We start from the raw sequence: 15,722 nt of genomic DNA, 5'->3' as shown, positions 1-15,722 counted from the left end.
TCCCAAAGTGCTGGGATTACAGGCCTGAGTCACCACACCCTCTCCTCTTTTTTCAATTCAGCCCGGGTCTTGAGCTGTTTGCCTCAACTTATCTTACATTTTCTTTTTTTTTCTTTCTTTTTTTTTTTTTTTTTTGTGAGACGGAGTCTCGCTCTGGAGTCACCCAGGCTGGAGTGCAGTGGCCGGATCTCAGCTCACTGCAAGCTCCGCCTCCCAGGTTTACGCCATTCTCCTGCCTCAGCCTCCCGAGTAGCTGGGACTACAGGCGCCCGCCACCTCACCCGGCTAGTGTTTTATATTTTTTAGTAGAGACGGGGTTTCACCGTGTCAGCCAGGATGGTCTCGATCTCCTGACCTCGTGATCCACCCATCTCGGCCTCCCAAAGTGCTGGGATTATAGGCTTGAGCCACTGCGCCCGGCCACATTTTATTTTCTGACCAATTTCTGACCTTACCATCTAGTAACCTGTAAACTATTTTTTTTTTTTTTTGAGATGGAATCTTGCTCTGCTGCCCAGGCTAGAATGCAGTGGCCCGACCTCGGCTCACTGCAACCCCCGCCTCCCGGGTTCAAGCAAGTCTCCTGCCTCAGCCTCCTGAGTAGCTGGCACCACAGGTATGAGCCACCACATCTGGCTACTTTTTGTATTTTTATAGAGACAGGGTTTCACTATGTTGGCCAGGCTGGTCTCGAACTCCTGACCTCAAGGGATCCGCCGACCTGGGCCTCCCAAAGTGCTGGGATTATAGGCACGAGCCACCACACCAGGCCTAAACTTATTTCTTTTGGAAAACTGAAGATGATTCTTGGAAGCCAATGCTTGTCACCTCTTTCTTACTTGTGACTTCTGGCTTCCTTCCTTCCTCATCCCTTTGATTAAGATGTTTTCATCTGCTGTGGGTTGCCTTGCCCAGTACAGCATGCACTCTGGAACACCATTTAAACAAAGGCCCTTATAGGAAGTGCCCCTGCTATATTTGCTTTGGCCCTGTGAGTAGCAGCTGGATGTCACAGACTGAGATAGGAAACACTTAATTGTGGCCGACTAATGACTCAGACGTGACTTTAGTTCTGTTTACTTCCATCCACCTTTCTTGCCTGGCAACCACTCCCATGAATAGATTAAGATCACCATGAACAAAGACACTGAACTCCAAACAACCAGGTTCAAAGGCTACCTCATCAGAGGAGGGATGAAAATGATCGGAGAGACTATATGAACTTGAAAAACTAGTATTTCTTGCCTATGCTGGATGATGAAATTAAAAAAAAAAAAAGGCAGGCTAGTTAAGAGTTCTGGCACACACAGGAAAGATAAGCTCCAATTTCAGAATAGTGGTTACCACTGGAGAGAGAAGGAAAAGAGATCCAGAAGTAAACCGGGGGTTTCAACTGAGGCTGTATTTTAGTATTTTTTATTTTTTTAATTTTGATTTTAATTTTTTTTTTTTGAGGTGGAGTTTCACTGTTGTCGCCAAGGTTGTAGTGCAATGGCACGATCTGGGCTCACTGCAACCTCTGCCTCCCAGGTCCAAATGATTCTCCTGCCTCAGTCTCCCGAGTAGCTGAGATTGCAGGCACCTGCCAGGGCACCCGGCTAATTTTTTTTTTTTTTTCAGACGGAGTCTCACTCTGTCGCCCAGGCTGGAGTGCAGTGGCTCAATCTCGGCTCACTGCAACCTCTGCCTCTCAGGTTCACGCCATTCTCCTGCCTCAGCCTCCCAAGTAGCTGGGACTACAGGCGCCTGCCACCACACTCGGCTAATTTTTTGTACTTTTAGTAGAGATGGGGTTTCACCGTGTTAGCCAGGATGGTCTCGATCTCCTGACCTCGTGATCTGCCCGCCTTGGCCTCCCAAAGTGCTGGGATTACAGGTGTGAGCCACTGCAACCGGCCAATTTTTTTTTTTTTTTTTTTTTGAGATGAAGTCTTACTCTGTCGCCCAGGCTGGAGTGCAGTGGTGCAATCTCGGCTCACTGCAACCTCTGCCTCCCGGGTTCAAGCGGTTCTCCTGTCTCAGCCTCCCTAGTAGCTGAGATTACAGGCGTGTGCAACTACGCCTAGGTAATTTTTGCATTTTTTTTTTTTTTTCTGGAGAGACAAGGTTTCACCATGTTGGCCTGGCTGGTCTTGAACCCCTGACCTCGTGATCCACTCCCCTCGGCCTCCCAAAGTGTTGGGAATACAGGCGTGAGCCACTGAGCCCGGCCTGTATTTTATTTTTTAATAAATGAGATTCTGAAGCAGATATTAAAAAATGCTAGAATTTAATAATAGTTAATAAATAAGTGTTACTTATGAAATTCTTTGTTCTTTCTTATTAGAGACAGGGTCTTGCTCTGTCACCCAGGCTGGAGTGCAGTGGCACAATCATAGCTCACTGCAGCCAAGTGATGTTCCTAAGTAGCTAAGTCTTTGTCATTTTCTACGTGTGGAGCGTATGGCTGAGGAAAGTAGAACAGGGAGGCCTTCATCACAGATGTGACAAGGGAACTCAGACAGGATGTAAAGAATAGCGCAATTATTTGTCTGCAAGGGTCCAGATGTTGCACTGGAGCATGTTGCTTTGGTCCAGCTGAGGCCTCAATTAACTCTGGAATCATGATAACGCTAGCAGGGTGGAGGCTGTATAAAGGCTACATGTCTAGCCTTGCTTTACAAAGGAGACAGTTCTCTGTAGTAGATAGGAGCCAGTCTATAAAGCCAGCCTGTTTGGGGCCAGATCTTGATTCTGGCACTTACTAGCTGTCACTTCACTTCTCTGTATCTCAGTTTCTTCATCTGTGAATGTGATGAGAACGTTACCCTACATCAACGGGTTGTTGTGAGGATTATGGCCATGAACTAAATTTTATGCTCTTTTTTGCCATCTATTATCCTTCCAGATGAGCCGAACAAATGGAAATGGAAACAGTCCTCTAGCATAAGGATTGGCAAACTTTAAATTTCCTTTTCCTTCCTTCTTTCCTTCCTTCCTTCCTTTCTTTCTTCCCTCCTTCCCTCCCTCCCTCCTTTCTCCTTCCTTCCTTCCTTCCTTCCTTCCTTCCTTCCTTCCTTCCTTCCTTCCTTCCTTCCTTCCTTCCTCTCTCTTTCTTTCCTTTTTTCGAGACCGAATCTCACCTTGTCACCCAGACTACAGTGTAGTGGCAAAATCACTGCAGCCTTGACCTCCCGTGCTCAAGCAATTCTCCCACCTCAGCATCTTGGGTAACTGGGACTACAGGTGCTCACCAGCATGCCTGGCTAATTTTTTTTTTTTGAGACATACTCTCACTCTGTTGCCCAGGCTGGAGTGCAATGGCACGATCTCAGCTCACTGCAAGTGAGTTGCCTCCTGGGTTCAAGTGAGTCTCCTGTCTCAGCCTCCCGAGTAGCTGGGATTACAGGCATGCACCACCACGCCCAGTTGATTTTTGTATTTTTAGTAGAGACGAGGTTTCGCTATGTTGACCAGGCTGGTCTCGAACTCCTGACCTCAGGTGATCTGCCTGCCTCAGCCTCCCAAAGAGCGAGACTCTGTTTCAAAAAAAAAAGAAAAGAAAAGAAAAGAAAAAAAGTGGTGAACAGCCTAGATTATTTGGGGTGAGTGATACACATGCCTAGGCTCTGTTTGGACCCTTACTAAAAACTATACCATCCCTTTCTTCAATAAAGAAGACATTTTGTTTCCTTAATACAAACTGGGGACCAAATCTCCACCATTGCGACCCTCCCTAAGCAGATTCTGCTCGTATCCCTCCAGTTGCATTACCCCAAGATTCAGGACTTGCTTTCAAAACAGGATCTCCTCAGTCATACCATTAATACTTCAGAAAACTCTCCATCCTGTTGAAGAACTATAGAGAGTCTCAGCCAGGTGCGATGGCTCACACCTGTAATCCCAGCACTTTGGGAGGCAGAGGTGGGTGGATCACTTGACCTCAGGAGTTCAAGACTAGCCTGGCCAGCATGGTAAAACCCCGTCTCTACTAAAAATACAAAAATTAGCTGGGCATGGTGGTGCATGCCTGTAATCCCAGCTACTCGGGTGGCTGAGGTGGAAGGATCACTTAAACCTGGGAGGCGGAGGATGCAGTGAATTGAGATTGCACCAGTGCACTCCAGCCTGGGCGACAGAGCCAGGCTCTGTTTGAAAAAAAAAAAAAAAAAAGGCCGGGCGCGGTGGCTCAAGCCTGTAATCCCAGCACTTTGGGAGGCCGAGACGGGCGGATCACGAGGTCAGGAGATCGAGACCATCCTGGCTAACACGGTGAAACCCCGTCTCTACTAAAAAATACAAAAAACTAGCTGGGCGCAGTGGCGGGCGCCTGTAGTCCCAGCTACTCGGGAGGCTGAGGCAGGAGAATGGCGCGAACCCGGGAGGCGGAGCTTGCAGTGAGCTGAGATCCGGCCACTGCACTCCAGCCTGGGCGGCAGAGCGAGACTCCGTCTCAAAAAAAAAAAAAAAAAAAGAAGAAATACAGGGAGTCTCTAACAGGGACACTTGAAACCTGCCCAGAACTCAGGTTGCACAGCCCACACAAATTCTAAATCACAGCATGAGTCAGCCATTATGGTCAGGGACAGACATGGACTATGAGACAGACATTGTCTAGAAAAGGGTAAAAATTACCACTAACATGCCAGGGAATTGCCACAGTACATATCTTTATCTCAGGAGACACCACCAGCCAAGATGACACCATGGCACATCAGTGCCAAGGACATGACCTACATATATACCCACAGAGAGCACTTTCCAAACCAGCTCATGGCTAGACCAGGGTTTATGGCCAACCTTCAGCTAGGCATACTGAGACAGCTGCCCCTCAGATACCTGCTCATGCTTCCACTTAGGGGGCAGGCTTTGTTGAGACAGGATGTGGACATCTCCCTGCTCAACAAACCATGACACTGACTTGACACAGGCCTGCACACACACTGATCCCTAAACCAGTCCAGAGTGCATAACCATAACAAGATTAGGGATTCCCCAAGACAGACTTTGGTCATACACAGAGCCCAGTTTAGGACAAGACAGACTGGTCTTAGCTCAGTCTTGGGTCATTATGAGTACACCTGCCAAGAACAATGTGCCCATAGCAGAGCTGAGACCAAACTTTTCTAGGGCAAGCCCTCCAGAACAGGGCCCAACGTTCCAGGCATGGGTAACGTCAGCACTTTGGGAGACTGAGGCAGGAGGATTGCTTGAGCTCAAAAGTTTGAGACCAACCTCAAAGGCAACATAACAAGACATCGTCTCTACTAAAATTAAAAAATATATATAGCACCAGGCATGGTGGTACGCACCTGTAGTCTCAGCTACTTGAGGGAGTTGGTGGCTGAAGGAGGAGGATGACTTGAGCCTGGGAGATCGAGGCTATAATGAGCTCTGATGGCACCACTGCAGTCCAGCCTGGGCAACAGAGAGAGACCTGTCTCAATAATTAATTAAAAAAGAAAAAAAAAATCGCTGGGCGTGGTGGCTCACGACTGTAATCCCAGCACTTTGGGAGGGTGAGGTGGGTGGATCACGAGGTCAGGAGATCGAGACCATCCTGGCTAACACAGTGAAACCCCATCTCTAACAAAACTACAAAAAAAGAAGAAAAAAAAATTAGCCGGTTGTGGTGGCGGGCGCCTGTAGTCCCAGCTACTTGGGAGGCTGAGGCAGGAGAATGGTGTGAACCCTGGAGGCAGAGCTTGCAGTGAGCCGAGATCGTGCCACTGCACTTCAGCCTGGGCGACAAAGCAAGACTCCGTCTCAAAAATAAAAAAAGAAAAAAGAAAAAAGAAAAAAAAGAAAAAGAGGGCCCAACCCATGCCACCTCCAGGCAGTCCCCATTAGAACTGGATGCAGGCCCATAGTCCTGCTGAGCTACAACTCAGACCCATGGCCCCTTCACTTCCTCCACTCTAAACAACAGAAGGGAAGAGACCCCTGCTTGCGACTGACATGCCCTCCAATGCCACAGAGGGTGACCAGCTGTCCCGGTTTGCCCGGGACTGGCCTGATGTTAAACTGGAAAGTTTGGCTTCTCAGGAAATCCCCTAGTACCAGCAAAGCCAAGACAGTCAGTCACCCTGAAGCCACTCCTCATCCCTGTGATGAAATGTGTGTCACCAGCTACTGCAGAGAGTGCTCCCCCTCTGCGTGCAGGGAGGGGCCTGGATCCCCTGTGTGTTCAGAAGCCATCACTTGATCTGCAATTGTTGGGCCATCACTGCCCGTTCTGCTGCACCGAGTGCTTCTCCCTACAAGCCGCTGATGCAGCCTCCCTCTCTTCTGCCTGCTAAATTATCCTTACTAACAGAGGAACTCAAGGGCCCTTCATCCCTCTCATGATGGCTAAGTCTGCAGCAACGCCTCTCTGCTGATTCAACACACATTTACTGAGCCTTTACGGGGTTTATTAGAGGCGGCCCTTGCTGCCACATTTTCAGAGCAAGCCTGGTTTGACAGCCCCTCCTGCCTTCTGCAAAGGCTTTTTCCACAGCAACGTGCAGGCCTGTGTCTCCTCTCCTGCCCGTTCATGGGAGCTCAGGAATCCCACGTGCAGGTCACAGCTGCTCCCTGAGCTTCCACACACGCAGGCTTCCAGCTCAAGAGGCACCCAGTTTTATGGAGCCTTGGCTCACAGCCGGGCACCATGCTCGGCGCTGGAGACCTGGAGGAGAGTGGCAGTGGTTTCCTGCCCATGAGGACCTTAGCTCTCAAAAGAGAGATAGGCGCCCGGGAACACACGGTCACACTGTGACACAGAGGCAAGTCCAGGTGCTGTGGGTAGGACCATCCAAGGCTTCTTGAGGAGGGGACACCTGAGCAGAGACTCACAGGTCACCTGGGAGTTGTGTGAAGTAGCGGGGGAGGTCTTCAGGGGCCCAGAGACGTGTCCATGGGAGCAGGGGAGGGGAACTTGCAGAGTGGGAGAGGCAGGTGCAGATTCCAGGGATCTGAGGGAAGAGAGCGTTTCATGGAGGAAGGTGGGGCCCACATGTCCCATCCCCATCAGGTCCAGTAGGTGAGGGCTGGAAAAGCAGCCTTTGGTGCTGAGCAGCGGTCATTACAGAGGTCTCGCTCCAATGAGGATTTCTTATATGGTGAGTGATGGTATAGTGAGTTTGCCTGGAGGCTATCACATTCTGTGCTGATCTTTGGTGTGTGAGTGTCTCCTCTGTGGAACAAGGGCTGCATTTGTGTGTGCTGGGGAGTGGATGGTGCATGGGCCTCATTCTTAGTGAGGGCCATCATGTAGCTGCTATGTTACAGCAAGTGTGTGTTTGTCTGTGTATGTGTGTGTGGGTCTCAGGCCTGGCATTTCCATGATATGCTTGGTATGTATAGAGGCATAGATGCAACCTGAGTGGGAGACTGTGTCCTGGTGGTACCCGTATTGGCTCTGATGTATACCATGGTTCACTCTTATTTGAAGAGCCATGGGGTGGGTACAGGGTTAAGCCAGGCCATGTGGTATCTGTTTGTGGTCTGAGTTATTCTGTGGGCATGAGCTTAGGTCTGTGTGGGGGTCTGTCCCCTGTCTCACTGTGTGATGTGTATGTGTGAGTGTGAAACTTATAGGAGTAGGTGCATAGGAGTTTGCTGGTATAGATACAGCTGCTTGTAGATATGAAGCCTCACCAGAGTGGTCCCTTGTCAGTGTGCTGAAGCCTGCTGTGCTTCAAGGGCTCTCTGTGAAGCAGTGAAGAGGTGTATTTGATTTTTAGGTACTTTTTGGGGGAAAAAAACATTTTTGAAATGGTAGAAGCACACAGTGTCTCTAGTTTTTTTGTGTGTGTGTTTTTTTTTTAAATTTTTTTGTCTCAAACTTCTGGCCTCAAGTGATCCTCCCACTTCTGCCTCCCAAAGTGCTGCAATTACAGATGTGACGCACCAGGCCGAGTCTCTTTCTAGTTTTGTTAATGAAACAAAAGTCACTCTTCCCACTCTGCATTGCTAGGGCGTGCATTTCTCCATGGCATGGGAGAAATCCATTGATAGCCAGTGGAAGCTAGGATGCTTGATTTTGTAGGACTCAAGAAAGGATTAGGGGAGCAAAGATTTATGATCCCATGGAGAGATTGCATACATCCTAAGGACAGAGTATGAGGACAGGTGTGGGAGAATGGCTTTTCAATGGGTAACAGCTTAAAAGGGAACTATTATCTGGGGAAGGAGAGAAGGGGAAAGTTAGAGAAGAGTTTCCCAAATGGTGTGCCTCTGCACACTGGTGTTCCCCCTATGGATTATAGGGGTCCCAAGGTATTGGCCTCCTCAGTCCTCAGGACTGCCCTGCAGGGTCTGATACGGCAGAGCCCCCAGGCTGATTGTCTTTGGCTATGAGCTTCCTGTCCATTTATCACAGCGTGCCCCAAAAGACTTATTTATTTTTATTTTTTATTTTTTTTTTTTATTTTTTTTTTTTTTTTGAGACTGAGTCTGGCTCTGTCGCCCAGGCTGGAGTGCGGTGGCCGGATCTCAGCTCACTGCAAGCTCCGCCTCCCGGGTTCACGCCATTCTCCTGCCTCAGCCTCCCGAGTAGCTGGGACCACAGGCGCCCGCCACTTCGCCCGGCTAGTTTTTTGTATTTTTTTTTTTAGTAGAGACGGGGTTTCGCCGTGTTAGCCAGGATGGTCTCGATCTCCTGACCTCGTGATCCGCCCGTCTCGGCCTCCCAAAGTGCTGGGATTACAGGCTTGAGCCACCGCGCCCGGCCTATTTTTTATTTTTTTGAGACAGAGTTTCACTCTTGTTGCCCAGGCTGGAGTGCAATGGCCCGATCTCAGCTCACTGCAACCCCTGCCTCCCAGGTTCAAGCAATTCTCCTGCCTCAGCCTCCTGAGTAGCTGGGACTACAGGCGTGCGCCACCATGCCTGGCTAATTTTTGTATTTTTAGTAGAGGCGGGTTTCATCATGTTGGCCAGGCTGGTCTTGAACTCCTGACCTCAAGTGATCTGTCCGCCTCGGCCTCCCAAAGTGCTGGGATTACAGGCGTGAGCCACCATGCCCAGCCCAAAAGATCTATTTCTATGAATACTATGATAAGAAGACAACCTGGAAGCACCATATTAGGAAACAGGACATACCCAAGGCACCACTCCTGATCTTTCTACCAGCCCGAAAGCCTTAAGTCAAGAGCTGTTTAAGGTCTTCCACATCAGGTGAAGGCAGACCAGGTAATTCAGACCAACCTTATCTTTACTTTCTTTTTTTTCCTTTGTTTTGTTTGTTTGTTTGTTTGTTTGTTTTTTGAGACGGAGTCTCGCTCTGTCGCCCAGGCTGGAGTGCTGTGGTGCGATCTCGGCTCACAGCAAGCTCTGCTTGCCAGGTTCACGCTATTCTCCTGCCTCAGCCTCTTGAGTAGCTGGGACTACAGGTGCCTGCCATCACGCCCAGCTAATTTTTTGTATTTTTAGTAGAGACGGGGTTTCACCATGTTAGCCAGGATGGTCTCGATTCCCTGACCTCATGATCCGCCTGCCTCAGCCTCCCAAAGTGCTGGGATTACAGGCGTGAGCCATCGCGCCCAGCCACCTTATCTTTACTTTCTAAAGATAAGTAAAAAAGCGATCAAAGCACAAGAAAAGATGTTTAGAATCAAATAGCTACTAATGAGCAATTTATTGGTTCAAGATCTAAGAGATAGATAATAAGAGGATAATATCACCAACTTTATGTCGTAAGCTAACATGTAAATAAAATGGATAAGTTCCTTGAAACACAACTTATCAAAATTGATACGGAAAAAATAGAAAACTCAAATAAAAGTAAAGCTCCAGATCTATACGTCTTTACAGTTGAGTTCTACTAAACCATTGAAGAAGAAATAGTTCCAATCTTCTCCAGAGACTAGAAATAGATAGGCTATTCATCAACTCACTTTATGAGGTTACTATAATCTTGATACCAGAACCCACAAACAGTTTGAAAAAGGGAACAGACATGTCAATTTCACTTATAGGTGCAAAAATCCTAAACCAAATTTTAGCAAACCAAGTCCAGTAATATATGAAAAGGATAATATATCCTGAATAAGTTGGGGTTATTCCCAGAAATGCCAGAATGGTTTATTATTAAGGACTCAATTGTTTTAATTGGTCATCTTAACATATTAAAAGACAAAATCATATGGTAATCTCAGAAGATGAAAAAAAATACTTTCTACAATTCAATATCCCACTCATGATAAAACTAATGGCAAAATAGGGATGTAAAGAAAAGTCCTTAATTTAATAAAGATATTCAAATGACTTACAGCCATTATCATACTTTATCATACTTACAGCCATTATCATACATTATCATACGAAACAAAAGGTTTTTCCTTTGAGATCATGAACATGACAAAGATGCTCATTACAATCATTTTTCTTCAACATTGTAGCTGAGGTCTTATGCAGTGTAGTAAGGGGAAAAATAGCATAAGGTTTTGCGAGGATAAGCCAGAATTTTTGTTATTTGCATAAGATATGACTATATATGTAAACATTCCAAAAGTATATACAGATCAATTATTATTATTATTATTTGTGATGGAGCCTTGCTCTGTCACTCATGCTGGAATGCAATCGCATGATCTTGACTTACTGCAACCTCCACCTCCCAGGTTCAAGTGGTTCTCCCACCTCAGCTTCCCGAGTAGCTGGGATTACAGGCACCTGCCATCAGGCCCAGCTAATTTTTGTATTTTTGTAGAGACAGGGTTTCACCATGTTGAGCAGCCTGGTCTCAAACTCCCGACCTCAGGTGATCTGCCTGCCTTGGCCTCCCAAAGTGCTGGGATTATAGGTGTGAGCCACTGTGACCAGCCGGGTTTAGACTTTCCGGTCCAGTGCTGGCTCATGAGTAAGGCTTATGTAGTTTGGGCCTATTATGAGTAGGGACTACCCTTTGCTAAAGAGTTATATGGATATACACCTTAATCTAGACAGAAGAAGTGTCCAGTAAGATTTGGGCTTACTTGTAGTCCTGGGTTGAGAGAAACTGTTTCATAGTTTTTGTTGTTGTTGTTGTTGTTTGAGACAGCGTCTCGCTCCGTCACCCAGGCTGGAGTGTAGTGGTGTGATCTCGGCTCACTGCAACCTCTGCCTCCCAGGTTCAAGCAATTCTCCTGCCTCAGCCTACCGAGTATCTGGGATTATAGGCACGGGCCACTGCAATTAGCTAATTTATGTATTTTTAGTAGAGACAGGGTTTCACCGTGTTGGCCAGGCTGGTCTCAAACACCTGACCTCAAGTGATCCTCCTACCTCAGCCTCCCAAAGTGCTGGGATTACAGGTGTGAGCCACTGTGCCCGGCCTGTTTCATGTTATGCTACTCTTTGTCTAATCAAAGTTTGCTAAATGGCTATGATGAGCAGAGCCTCTCTGCTGAACTGCATTGGATATGTAACAAGAACAAAAAATAAACCTTTGTAGTTTTAAGCCATTAAGATTTTTTTTTTTTTGAGACACAGTCTTGCTCTGTCACCCAGGCTGCAGTGCAGTGGCACGATCTTGGCTTACTGCAGCATTGACCTCCCAGACTCAAGGTATCCTCCCACCTCAGCCTCCCAAGTAGCTGGAACTACAGGTGTGCACCACCACGCCCAGCTAGTTTTTGTATTTTTTGTAGAGATGGGTTTTGCCATGTTGCTCAGGCTGGTCTCGAACTCCTGGGTTCAATTGATCCTCCAGCCTCAGCCTCCCAAAGTGCTGGGATTACAAACATGAGCCACCATGCCTGGTCACCACTAAGATTTTTCAAACTTGGTATAATTTAGCCTAACCTGATTGATACATCAGCTCTCACCATACAAGATATTCTATGTTCAAAACTAATCCCATAGGTGATGCCCCCATTCTTCCATTGCTATAGTAATACTGGACACAGGGTAATTTATACAGAAACGACGTTTAATTGGTTCATGGTTCTGCAGGTTGTACAGGAAGCACAGCAGCTTCTGCCTCTGTAGAGGCCTCAGGAAACTTATAATCATGTTGGATGGCAAAGCAGGAGCAGGCACGTCTTATATGGCTGGAGCAGGAGGAAGAAAGAGATGGGAAAGGAGCTACACACTTTTAAACAACCAGATCTCGAGAGAACTCTATCACGAGAACAGCTAAAGGGGGATGGTGCTAAACCATTAGAAACTGTCCCCATGATCCAATCACCTCCCACCAGGCCCCACCTCCAGCACTGGGGATTACTTTTCAACACGAGATTTGGGTGGGGACACAGATCCAAACTATATCACCTACCTAAAGGTAAGTGTATGGATTCAGACTACAGCCCATTGTCATACCATCACTCAGCTTAGTGTGAAACAGCTATCAATATATCGAGTTCCTGTATCCATGCCATAGTTCAGAAAATCATGACAAGATATAATTCTAGGTTTGTATATAATGAACTGTGAAGGGTCTGTCTCAACACTCTAAAAATGATCTGTCTAGTGCAGACTGTATCATGTATAGTGAAAGGGTAGGATGAATATAGGTTTTTGGTTTTTACGTATTATCTTCTGATTTGCCAAATAGTGGCATGTTTATGTATCGTGATCTATGAAGATCCTGTTTCAAAATCTATTGAGTAATGAATTGGGGATATCTATATGACCACTATTTTTGGGGATGCTGTCTTCATTTTGACTGAATATAGGTAGAGGATTAGGCCTATATCTGGATAGGTAGCTGTATGGCCATATTCTTGGAGAGGACTGTCTGATAGTTGCTGAGCAGCAGGATTACTAGTTCAGATGCCAGCAGGTAAATGAACAAATACTGTAGGCTCTGAGTATCTACACATTTAATTGCAGAGGAATATTAATTACTTTCACAAAGAAATTAGCACTGCCCCTTTTTTCCCGAAACACTCACCCCTCATGGAAACGGGTTCAGAAAACAACCTGTAATATGAGAGAAAAATAAACAGTATAGGCTGGATGTGGTGGCTCATGCCTATAATCCCAGCACTTTGGGAGGCTGAGGCGGGTGGGTTACCTGAGGTCGGTAGTTCAAGACAAGCCTGACCAACATGGAGAAACCCTTCTCTACTAAAAATATAAAATTAGCTGGGAGTGGTGGTGCATGCCTGTAATCCCAGCTACTCAGGAGGCTGAGGCAGGAGAATCGCTTGAACCTGGGAAGCAGAGGTTGCAGTGAGCTGAGATCATGCGACTGCACTACAGCCTGGGCAACAGAGCAAGACTCCATCTCACAAAAGACATAAAACAGTATATATTACTATTATTATTATTATTATTATATTTAGTAGAGATGGTAGAGATGGGGTTTCACCATGTTGGCCAGGCTGGCCTTGAACTCCTGACTTCAAGTGGTCCACCCACCTCAGCCTCCCAAAGGGCTGGGATCACAGGCGTGAGCCACCACGCCTGGCCTCTTTTTTAAAAATTATTATTATTTTTTATTTTATTTTTATTTTTTATTTTATTTATTTATTTTTTTGAGACGGAGTCTTGCTCTGTCAACCAGGCTGGAGTGCAGGGGTGCCATCTCGACTCACTGCAAGCTCCACCTTCTGGGTTCACGCCATTCTCCTGCCTCAGCCTCCCAAGTAGCTGGGACTACAGGCACCCGCCACCACACCCGGCTAATGTTTTGTAGTTTTAGTAGAGACCATGTTATTCAGGATGGTCTCAATCTCCTGACCTCATGATAGTGATCTTCCCACCTCAGTCTTTCTAGTAACTGGGACTACAGGTGCACACCACCACACCTAACTAATATGTTTAAATTTTTTGTAGAAATGTGGTCTTGCTATATTTCCCAGGCTGGTCTTGAACCCTTGGGCTCAAGCAAATCTCCCACCTCTGCCTCCCAAAGCACTGGTGGCATGGGCCACTGTGCCCTGCCATAAATATTCTGATTTTTAAGTCTTGGTTCAATTTGAAAAGGGGCTGTGTGTGGTGGTATACTCCTGTAATCCCAGCACTTTGGGAGGTTGAGGCAGAAGGATCACTTGAGCCTGGGAGTTCAAGACCAGCCTGGGCAACATAGCAAGACCCTGTCTCTACAAAAAAATTATTAAGAAAAAAGAAACATTGTGTGTGGAGAAAAGTGTGCAATGTGTATCAAGAATCCACTCAAGGATACCACTTTGCCATTCCTGATATAGATGCTGAGTGGTGTCTATCTCCTATCGAACTGTGTTAGGGGTCTGGACCTTGGCTGAATTGCTAGTGTCTGCTCAGAGGATTGTCTGCTTAGTAATTTGGGGAGCATATGTCTGTATGAAGATCCTCAACCAGACAGAGGGTAATTTCCCACCTTGCTGGCTCGTATTGTTAAGGACTGTGAACTGTGTGAGGGCTCCTTTGTGTTGGACCAAGACATGGTATGTGAAGGAATCCTGAACTGAGCAGGGACCATGCATGGGATGATGGGCTGTGCTATGTCTTTGGGCTCTGTATCCTGATAGTGATGGTTTGGAAGGGGAAAAAAATATCAGTCAAGAAAATGGGGTTGCTCAAAATAAGTTTGATGAAATAACTTAAAAATATTGCTGGCCGGACGTGGTGGCTCACGCCTGTAATCCCAGCACTTTGGGAGGCCGAGGCGGGCGGATCACGTGAGATCAGGAGTTTGAGACCAGCCTGGCCAACATGGTGAAACCCTGTCTCTACTAAAACTACAAAAATTAGCTGAGTATGGTGGCGGACACCTGTAATCCCAGCTACTCGGGAGGCTGAAGCACGAGAATCACTTTAACTTGGAAGGCAGAGGTTGCAGTGAGCCAAGATTGCACCACTGCACTCCAGCCTGGGCAACAGAGTGAGATTCCGTCTCAAAAAACATATATATATGTGTATATATATACATATAAATATCTGCAAAAACCCTGATATGATATTTAACAACAACAACAACAAAAATTGTGCACTAACCATGGCCAAGTGGAATTCATTCCAGAAATTTAAGAGATGGTTCGGTATGATGAACTATATTAATTTTATAGTTTTTATTATATTAATAGACAAAAGGCAGAAAACCACATGATCCTCTTGATATATGCCAAAAAAGGCATCTGATAAGTTCAATGTTTATTTATGATAATAGTTTTTAAAAACCTTAGTAAAACAGGCTCAGATGGATATTGTGTTAACATGATAAAAAAAAAGACTAAACAAAAAGCCAACGTCATCTTTTAGTATACATTTTTTTCTGAACAACCTCCTGTCTGCTCTTCCATGGCTTGAGTAGCAAGCAACTGAGTAAGCCCTAAAGCAAACAGTTACTATTTAGAATTTAAACGAAAATCTTGGTTGGGCGCGGTGGCTCATGCCTGTAATCCCAGCACTTTGGGATGCCCACGCAGGCAGATCACCTAGAGATCAGGGGTTTGAGACCAGCCTGGCCAATGTGGTGAAACCCCGTCTCTACTAAAAATGCAAAAATTAGCTGGGCATGGTGGTGGAAAAAAAAATTAGCCGGGTAGTAGAGTGTGCCTGTAGTCCCAGCTACTCAGGAGGCCAAGGCAGGAGAATGGCTTGAACCTGGGAGATGGAGGTGGCAGTGAGCCAAGATCGCGTCACTGCACTCCAGCCTGGATGACAGAGTGAGACTCCGTCTCAAAAAAGGAGAGAAACCACAAGGGTCAGAGCATGAACAGGCTTACAGGATAGATGAGGTGGTCGATACTAGCATAGCTAAGGGTCTCAGCTCTTAGCCCTCATCTTTCTTTCTTTTCTTTTCTTTTCTTTTCTTTCTTTCTTTCTTTCTCTTTTTTTTTTTTTTTTTTTTT

Source organism: Theropithecus gelada, chromosome X (genome assembly GCF_003255815.1).
Source record: "Theropithecus gelada isolate Dixy chromosome X, Tgel_1.0, whole genome shotgun sequence".
In the NCBI taxonomy this organism is placed as follows: domain Eukaryota; kingdom Metazoa; phylum Chordata; class Mammalia; order Primates; family Cercopithecidae; genus Theropithecus; species Theropithecus gelada.
The sequence above is the reverse complement of the archived record's forward strand: the minus strand, read 5'-3'. Positions refer to the sequence as shown.